At 36.4% G+C, this 9,990-nt stretch overlaps 1 long non-coding RNA gene across 1 annotated transcript; it reads left to right on the top strand.

Annotated features, from left to right (window-relative positions):
• The first annotated feature begins 893 nt into the window (after positions 1 to 893).
• LOC107311658 lies at positions 894 to 8,589 on the top strand. Its single transcript, XR_001554183.2, has 3 exons — positions 894 to 1,012; positions 5,852 to 5,907; positions 8,051 to 8,589. It is a non-coding gene; the product is annotated as an uncharacterized LOC107311658 (long non-coding RNA).
• Positions 8,590 to 9,990: the final 1,401 nt, after the last annotated feature.

The raw sequence follows: 9,990 nt of genomic DNA, 5'->3' as shown, positions 1-9,990 counted from the left end.
TAAGTCTGTACTGCATTGTTTTTTTGGATCCTGTTCCTTGCATCATCCTGGCATCTGGTCAGAGTGATTGTACCATATTAGGCCACCATGGTCAGGCTTCATTTTCAAGGAAAACAGTAATACAGTGGAGAAGGAGAACACAGTATGATTAGGTCTCATTCCAGAAGGTATCATGGTATGACTGGAGAGAACACTTGGACTTGTGCATCTTGGAGAAGTATTCCCAGGTTCCTGATCTGAACAGGACAATATTAATATGGATCATCTAGATCCTTAATGGAAGTCTTAAGTTATTTTAAGGGAAATCACTTGAAATTTGGGTCAAGAGCCAATACATATGCCAAAGCACAAAAGGAGTGCTATCAAATTTCTTTCCTCCTTTCATTTACACCTTGTGAAATTGTTTTCCACACTGCTGTGATATACAGCCTTACATTATTATCTCAAAGGAATCATAGTCTTATATTTTTTCCCCTTCAGTCTATTTGGCTTCCTGCTTTAATCTAATTCTCACTGCTCTGGGGAATCATCAAACCTGGCTGAGATTTGTATCTTTTTGAAGAGCTCATCAATAGTTTACATAATGCTATGACAGGGCCAGGGTTCACACAGCTGGGGAGGTACTCGGCAAGAGCCCTGAGTTAAGCAGAAAAAGTCTTCCTGAGAATCTCAACTTTGTTTGAATAGTTTTTGTTTTTTTTTTGTTTTTTTTTTTTTTTTTAAGTCTGAAGAAGCCAAAACAACATAGAAGTGATGTATACAGGTTTGCTGGCAGCTGGTGTGCTGTGACTGATGATGCTTGTGTTAATTATGCTCTCACTATTACCACGTGATCTACCCATCTGCTTTTTAAAGCCAGCTGTTTTCCTTTATCTTCCTGTTTAACTACCAGTTATTCAGGATGATGATAATCTTTTTGTGGAGATCAAGGACAGAAGATACTGCAGTGCAACTCTGTTATGGAGGTTACATTGTCATGACTCAACTAATCAAACAAAAATACCTGTCAAACGTAAGTAAGTTTAGCAACATTATCTTTTCCAGCTTAAATGCCTTTTAATATTAATTAAGATTGGACCAAGAATGTGTTTAGAAAATTAAATCATTGAGTTTCCCCTTCCTTGAATTCAGAAACTGTACATGTGCATTGTCAGATATCTAATAGTGCAAGTTTTAACACAAACTCTTTGCCCCACAATTCCTACAAATAGATTTTATCCAGTTTACTTATCTTTTTCTAGTTTCTGACTGGTTGCTTAAGTTACATAACATTCTTGCTGCTCCTTGTTGGGTAACTCATACCCTTTAGACTAGAAAATAGTGCACCTTTATTCTAATGGGATCATGGGCGTTTGCATGGACATTATTCAGACTGCCATGCACATGCAAAGAAAAAATCATGTTCATGTAAAATAATATAAAAGAGGCATGACCACAGTTAAAAAACAACACTGAATGCAGGGAAAACAATGTATCTGTGAGCTGTTGCTTTGCGGTATTTGTCCAGTTTTTGTCTAGTCTTCAAGCAAATACAAAAACACAAAACACAGTAGCATAAACAAACCTGTTCTTATGATACTAGAATTCCTTTTCTGGCCTTTAACTAACAAGTATGTTCCTGCTTTCTCCCTTAAAAGAACAACCTCCCCCATCCCTCTGCTGCTTATGGTCACATGCTTTATTTTCCCAATCTCAGAAAATATTTTCCTTTAACAAACAAAAAGTCCCAGTAGTAATAGAGAGTAATACAGATTTCTACTGTTTGTGATTTTTTCTTCAAAGTTCTGGCCTCCTGTTTGTGAGAAAAATCATTACACGTCATATCAAATTTTCTTGAATAAAGAATCCTTTTTTTTTTTTTTTAAATAAATTCAACTATTACTTTCTCTTTCTCTCTCTCTCTCTCTCTCTCTCTCTCTCTCTATATATATATATATATTTTTTTTTCCAATTGTGTATAAACTTGATTTCCTTTTAATAATCTTGATTTCTTTTTAATTCGTCCTGGATACAAATATTAAAATGAAGAGACTGATAACTGGACTGCTCTTTATGCTTCTAACATCTTAGGCAAAATGGACCCTTTAAACATGTATCAGAGCAATTAACCTTCTTAGCATGTGCTTATGAGCATGCAAAGTGAAGTAGCACTCTGGTGACATCATCGTCAGGTCATCCTGCAAGAATAATGAAATCATATAGAGAGGTGTGCCCTGAGGCATACTCTGTTGCCTTAATTAGGCTGAAGGCTCTCTTGGATATGATGCCTTATTGCAAGAACATTGGCAGGAACTAATTGTGGTATGTTTTTGCATCAGTATTGGTATACTGCATCATTTACGGTTCGAAAATAGCTGTAATTGTGTGCAATGATTGAGTCATTTCCTGAATTTAATATCCTAAGCAGAGTATGAATTAAATGACTAACACACTCTTGACTTTGTCATCTTTTTTGTCTCTGGCTGGATTCTTAAGAAGATCTCTCTGTGCTTTTGCATTTTTAAACTAAATTAGATTTGGTATATTTTAGCACTGCTGAGAGTGACAAGTTAGTAATAATTATTGTTCCCAGACAGAGCACAAGCAGGTGCTGCAGGATCTTCATTTTTAGAGATTTTGCAGCCCTGCCAGTGCATTTCTGATCAGTACCACCTCTGCTGAGCCAGGAACTGGAGGTTTATTCAGAACAGTAGGTGCACTAAGGTTTCGAAATGGAGAAATGGTCAGTAGGGGACAAGGCTGAGGACATCACTCCTTTTTCATTTATAGCTGAAGTCAGAAACAAATGCACTCTCCTGGTATAGTTTCATTCTTACATTATATCAGTCTACACCTCAGGAGACTATAGCTCTGTTTCCTCTGATTTTTTTGCCTGTGGTTCTATCCTATTTGAAGGGGCAATTTCTCTTAAATGTGAACCTGTATCATTGTCTTTTTAACTGGCAGATCCTGCAAAAAAGGATGGAATGACAGTTGTTTGCAGACTTGTGAGAGAAAAATAAACAACAAGCACTGTTTTTTAAAATAGTGCTAAAGATCTACATTCCTGCTGCCACTCAGAGAATGCAGAATATTAATTATGAATCATCAATATTTTTGGTGCCATCATTATCAAAAACACACACACACACAAACAACCTGCACTACTTGCATTCATACCAAAACCTTTTATTTAATTTATTTGGACTGCTTTTCTATCCTGTACCAGTTAATAGTTAGCCCTATTTCAACTCAGAATCTGAATGTTATTTACCATCTGTCTCCAAGGGATGCATTTGCCAAGTCCCTTAATTTGCTATAATTGGCAGGTTTTCAGTGTACATAATTTATATTTAAAAAAAAAGAAAAAACACATACAAAAAAAAAACAAAAACAAAAGAAACCAAGCTGCAATCCTAAAAAAAAAAAAAAAAAAAAAAAAAAAAGATTAATTAAACCATTTCTTAGGGGTTCCTAGAAGTGTTCCAAAAGGATGACTTTAAGGCCACAAGGTCTGCTCTGTGTATGTGCCATCACAGCTGATCACATTAAAAATGTATGTTGGGTTGGTCCCCAGTGCCTCTGTGCTGGTCAGAAGGATGTCACTGGCACCTGGGTAACATCACATGTAAACAGTGAATTAAGCATCTTGCATTTGCATTAGTGTCTTTTGTTCACATGCTAGAAACTCTGAGTCTGCAGTATAATTTATGGATACCTCCATGTATTCTGTAGCTGATATGATAGGAAATGCAATGGAAAAAAATAAAATCCCAAGCAGATGTACAGAATGCTAAATAGACCTACTGAAAGACCACAAATGGGCTGGAAGATATCATACATGTGGTCTGTAAACATGATTTTCACCTTCCTTTCCCTTGAATTATTGCTCCTGACAGCACCTGGTTAATGAGTGTATGGTACAGTGATGTAGTGCCCTGTGTAGGCAGCTGTCAATCTAGGAAACATCACCTATTCTCCTGAATTGCCCATGTCAGGATTCCTGAATACAGTGTCTCCTATATTACACTTCTTCCACTGTCCTTTCAGTTGGCAGAGAAAGAGAACAAGAAGATAGAAAGGGGGATTGGAATGATTCTTTGTATTTGGCTTGGAAAGGGAAGGAAAGAAAATAATGAATATGGATATGCACTTGCTTGTTTTCCCAGATCTAGGATGATATCTATGTGATGCAAGGCATTTGCTAGCCTCAAAATTTGCTGATGTGTAACCATAGGAACTTCTTGTGTGTATCAGTCACTGTGTATTTATTTATGTAAGCAATCCAAGGAATTAACAGAGTCATGTGAAAACAAAACAGGATAGCTGTGTTCCTGTCCCAGTTCTATTATAATCTGACATGTACACTTTCAGACTTAGATGAGATGTTTTTTTTCCTGTGTTTCTCATTTTCTAGTGGCTGGAGCTGCTCTGTTTTCAGACTCAAGCAACAATAGTTGTTAAAGCCAGCTCTTCTGAGGTACAGCGGAAAGGCAGCTGAAGTTGAACTTCTAGTTCTACTCTGAATTCATGGAATTTCAGTCTTCATTTTTTAAAGAAAGCATCTTCCCTGTGGTGGACATCTCTTACAGTATTTAGAATGGAAAAATTCAGACTCTGAAACTGGACATAGCCTGTTCAGATATTAACGCTTTAGAATGTCTCTCTGGAGGAAGTATACAATTGTGGATTATCTCGTTATTTCCATTGTTGGAGTGTTCAATAGATTAGCTACATTGTCAGAGATTTCTTAGAAATCTTCACTTTAGAGAAAAACACCTCTTCAAATTTATTCTCCAGTAAATTTCTAGAAATTTTCCTTCCAGAGCTAGTTTCTGTGTAAATGAACAATTTTCTAGTGCAACAGAAAAACACTTTGATGAACATAACAGTGGATGTGATATAAATTCCTAAGTGTATTATAACAGACAGAGCAATAATACAAAATGCTGTGAAACAGCAAATCTGAGGAAATTCACAGCCTTCACTGTTTTCATCAGAACTGGCAGACTGGAACTTGCTGAGACTGGTAGAGAAATTCAGACAAGATATCACACCATGGAGTAGCAAAATCTTTGACAAGATAGCAAGAAATGAGGAATCATCAATTCTCCAGTCCTAAGCTGAGGTCTGTTGCAACTCAACTTAGTAAGACTTCTGTAATGCCATGGAATTTTATCACTTCCCTTAGGTGGAAGAGTTCACTTAACACAACTTTTTCCTTGTTGTTTTAAAGTCTGGAAAGCAAAGTGTACTGTGACTGATAGTTTATCTCCTCTGCTAGAAATGGGACTAGTTACTCAAGTGCTCTAGGATATTCTACACTCTCCTGCTGTCCTTCTGCAGCTGAAACACACTAATTCAGAGCCAAGCTCATTAATAATTGACCTACATCAGGGATGTTATGCTTTTCCCAAAAAATATTTCATGCATGTTTTAGGGTGTACATCTCCTGTCCAATTCCTAATGTAAAATTGAAAAAGTTAGTAGTGCCTTCAAGCATCTATACAATATTTGAGTGACTTAATTTCTAAATGGATACATTAAATATTCAGTGGAGGAGACATAGTCACTTCTGTTTGTCTGTGGACTAAGAACAGCAAGAGTTAATGAATATCTATACACAACATTGAAGTCACAGATAAATGTGGTCAAAAAGGGAAACTGAACTACATGAAATTGACATGTGAAATCAGAAGTGATCATCTAGATTTTTTTCGATATGTTTTATTTAACTTTCTGTGTTAGAGATCATGTTTTAAGGCAACATGCTTAAAATACTGATGTCACAATGATCTTCTATTTTTCCTTTCTTTAGTTTTTCCTTTCAGTGGTTTCAATTTTTGCAATTACATTGTAAATTCATTTCTAGTTGCAGACTCTCTTCCATGGATACCAGAAGGAGCTCCTATGTTCCTGTGGTTTTTGGTAAGTAAGATGCACAAAAATTGGTCTTCTGTAGGAAATTGCTCTGGGTGTCTGAATCATTGACTGCTCAGAGGATTTTGACAGCTATGAGAGATGATGACCACAGTTATTTTGCTCGAACTGCTGTAAGAATGAGTGAGACTTATGGTTATCTTACATAAACCTTGCATCTTAGGAGAAACTGTCCCATACATTTGATGGCAGTTCTAGATCCTGTATTATTCTTGACTGATGACAAAATCCATTTCACATATCTGTCATGAGACTGAAAGCACCTGAGGGCAGAGTATTTCAGGGAATTTCATTACAAGTTCTGGTACATTTGTATATGTATGCATGTATCTACCTACCTACCAATCTAATCTCCTCAAGCTATTTTTGTCATTTTTAAATGAACACCTAACTTGTCATTAAAAGAATTTTTATCTAGGCTTTCTTAAAAAAAATCAGTCAGTGATATCCAATAAGGTAAAGAAGGGTATAGAATTATTTACAGATAATGTAGAAGCTAAAGAGTTCAGGTAAAATCTGGAGTGTATAAAGATGAATTAAGAAAATAAAAGGGGAAAAGGAGAGAAGGAGGGAGAGTAAATGTAATAATCCTATTCCTACATTTCAAGCATATGATTCACATCTGCCTCATTAATTGGAATTCTTTATGTACAAATGTTTATTGTGATACCCAGATCACGTCTGAATAACAATGCTAGCCTTCTGCAAAAAAGGTTTTCTGAAAATCTGGCTTGCCAAGTTCTTTAAAACTCTGAACTTTACTGATTCACTCTCAGGGAGACTGAGTTCTCTGGGAAATCTAGTCTTTAGTGTAGGCATAGTGACATTTGTACACAAGACAATCCAAGGGTAAAATTTCAGTACTTGATGTTTACAGAGCTGGTAGCCCTGGAAGATTTGTCCTTTGCACTATGATGCCTTTATTTTGTTGCTTGATTCATGCAGTTCTCAATGGCCATTCCAAAGAATGGCTGCAAGGTCATGGGAGTCTTTGCTGACTCAGGAAAGACATGTCTCATTGCAAAAGACTGCTTTTATTTCGTTTTTGTTTTCCAGCATGTACGCTTGGAATGCTGTTGTGGTTGTTTCAGTGTTTACAAGATATTTCCTTCAGCTATAGTTTATTTCTGCCAAAAGAAAAGTTAAAAAAAAATAAAATAAAATAAAATAAAATCCATTAATGAGCTGACAGTGCTTTTAATACTGCTTCAAAAGGAGAGGGAATGCTCGTGTGCCAAACAAATGTTTGGAACAGTCTCAGATAGCAACATTTGTTCTGCAAGGGAATGATCCACAATAGGACACTTCAGCTGCTGAACATCTAGAAGTACTCGGATGAGGCAGTGTTCAGATGGTCAGCCTGTTTCCAAGAGAAACAGCATTTTTGTTAACATGGCAAAAAGCTGTGCTCTACCAAATGTAAACCCAGAGAATGTCTCTCAGCTCAAGGTTTAGGAGTCCCTGCAGGAAAAAGTTACGGAGCGTTAAGTAGAAGTGTGAATGTGGGAGTAGTACATGTCTTGGCTCATCAAGAAGGGGGATGCTCTTGACAGCATAGAGGCACAATCTTGATGTTTGTCAAACTTTCTGACACATTTTTACCCATTTTGAGACAGTAGCAAAAATGTTTCAAGCATTTTTATAAAATGTTAATCTCATTTTCTGACCAGAACCTTATGAGAAAATGACAGCAAAAGTTGAAAATGGGAATTTCTTACTTTTGCAGACACTCTGCTGTCTGAAATAATTCCCCAAAGAATAAGCATGAGATATGAAATAATAAATACACCTCACCAGAATGCTTCTAAAATACTATCCCTCTTTAATTCTTACTCATTTATCTTCTTTTTAATTCTTTTTCTTTCTTTTTCTTTTTTTTTTTTTTTTTTTCTTTCCCCCTCCCCCCCCCCAAGAATTTCCCACTCAAAATGTAATTTTTCTTTTTTTGGGGGGGAGTATTCAAGGGCACACTCATTCTTTTCCACTTTTCACCTAACTGGGCTAAAAGTCAAGCAATATCATTATACCACTTGAAAACCTGAACTCCTGAAATCTGAGTAGTCTGAGTTGTTTTTATTCACGTACTCTGCACAAAGGTTTACATTTTAGGTAATCTGTCTTTTTACTGCAGAAGACCTTGGGAATGAGAAACACTGACTTTCAATTAACTTGACACTCCCAGCAAATTCAGGTAACTGTTTACATACAGAGCATTTTTGCAAGCGAATTATTCTGCACCATACAGTGAAAATGCTTGTACCTTTCCACCTGGGAGAAGAATTGGAATATGTTCCTGTGTCCTCAGGATAGATTTGCTCTTCCATCAGGACAACCACTGTGAATGTCCTTACAGATATTAAGGTAAATTTTGTTCAATTTGCTCTACAGATCATCCTTTGGACCCAAATCTCAACTAGTGTTAATTGATGTAGCTCTGAATTTAATTAAACTTTGGAAGCTCTCACTGCCTGAGAATCTGTCCTGCAGATTGCTTTTGGAAAATGCTTATACTCAGCTTGATCTATCCATGATTGAAATTTATGCTTTAGCTGAAGGTAAATTATGGCTATTTGGTGATTAATACCTTGTTCTCATGCCAAGCCAAGCTAAGATGTGCTGACTTAATTTATCACTAACCAGAGGTTATTATCTTACTGTAATTATAAGAAAATGCACATCACTTTGACCTTTGAGCAATTGTGTGGGGAGCTCATCCCTTAAAGTTCCCCTTGAATTTCTCTTAAATCTAACATCTCCTTCTCTGAATAGACTTTTGCAAGTCCTTTGCAAAAATGAGAATGTCAGAAAAGAGGACACCACAGTTTTGAATGTAGTTTATGAGACTGAAGCTGAGGAAGGGCATTTTCAGAGGGATCAAAGACAGAAGAAAGACAGTTCTTACTAGACCAAAAGATCAGTCTAAATTATGTTGCTATAGTGAAGAAAAGTGGGCTTTGGTGGTAGCAGTGGGTAAGCTGGTGCCAAATAAGGTGCAGGTGGGTCAGTCATAAATGTATCTAATTTTGAGTCCCAGAAATACTGAAGAGAAAATGCTCTGGGTGCAGTCAATTCCATCATTAAATTTACCTCTTTTAGAAAAGACAATGAACTGGGCTGCTTTGAACCTTTTGTAGCCTCCTGTTCTGAGTACTGGTTGCAGTGGTGTGATTTTCCACTTTTTTTACACTGAATTTTACACTGAATGATTTTACACTGAATGAAGTTTTTCAGACACCCATTCTTAGTTCTCCTTTCAAGGGGGAGGCAGTGAGCACTCTACTAGTATGAGGCACTGTATTTTAAGAGTCATTAAGATGAATATTAATGTCTGCTCAGATATTATATGCTTTATGGGTAAAAATATTCTGTATGTATTTTCGCTTTTCTAATAACAAGAGAGTTCCTCTAAGAAAACAAAAGCTGCTTGCTTCAGCTCAGAAAGGATGCAAAGAGGTGAGATTTGGTCCATGCCTGTCTATTTCCAAAGGCAATAAAATTATCTTTTTTTTTTTCAAATTCCCTCCGGCAGCAGTACCCAAGCCAAGTTGGCTCTAGCCAGCTCTTGTTTGTAAAATGTAATTCTGTAGAAATGAGCTGGTGACAACTTGAAGAAAAGAGTATAAACATTCCAAAAACAATTCCAAACATGACTAAATACAAGAAGGAAACTTCTAATAACTGCCTCATGGGAATAATGAGCCTTACATACAAAAGCAAACATCATTTATTTTCTAGTCAAGGATATGTACATAATAGCTTTCTTCCTTTCTTTTTCTCTCTGAATATACCTGTAGGTAAGTGTATGTCTCTGTATCATCTGTATAAGTAGTCTCTCAAAATGACTTACATTTCAGATAGGAGCAAGCAGTTTTGTCATTGTTGGAAAAAGCAGAAACTGGTGTTGTAGACAACACCTGAGAGTGACCACAAGATTAAAGATATGTGTGTGATCATGTATCTGCCTGGAGATCTTTATACTACATTGTTTGGAAAGCTACCTGAGGTTTTCAAATCACAGAACAATTTACTTCTCCCTAAATGAATTATTTCAACTTGTATTGTCAAACTGAA

The sequence above is a fragment of the Coturnix japonica genome, chromosome 3, assembly GCF_001577835.2.
Source record: "Coturnix japonica isolate 7356 chromosome 3, Coturnix japonica 2.1, whole genome shotgun sequence".
NCBI lineage: Eukaryota > Metazoa > Chordata > Aves > Galliformes > Phasianidae > Coturnix > Coturnix japonica.
This window is presented reverse-complemented; position numbering and strand designations above follow the sequence as displayed.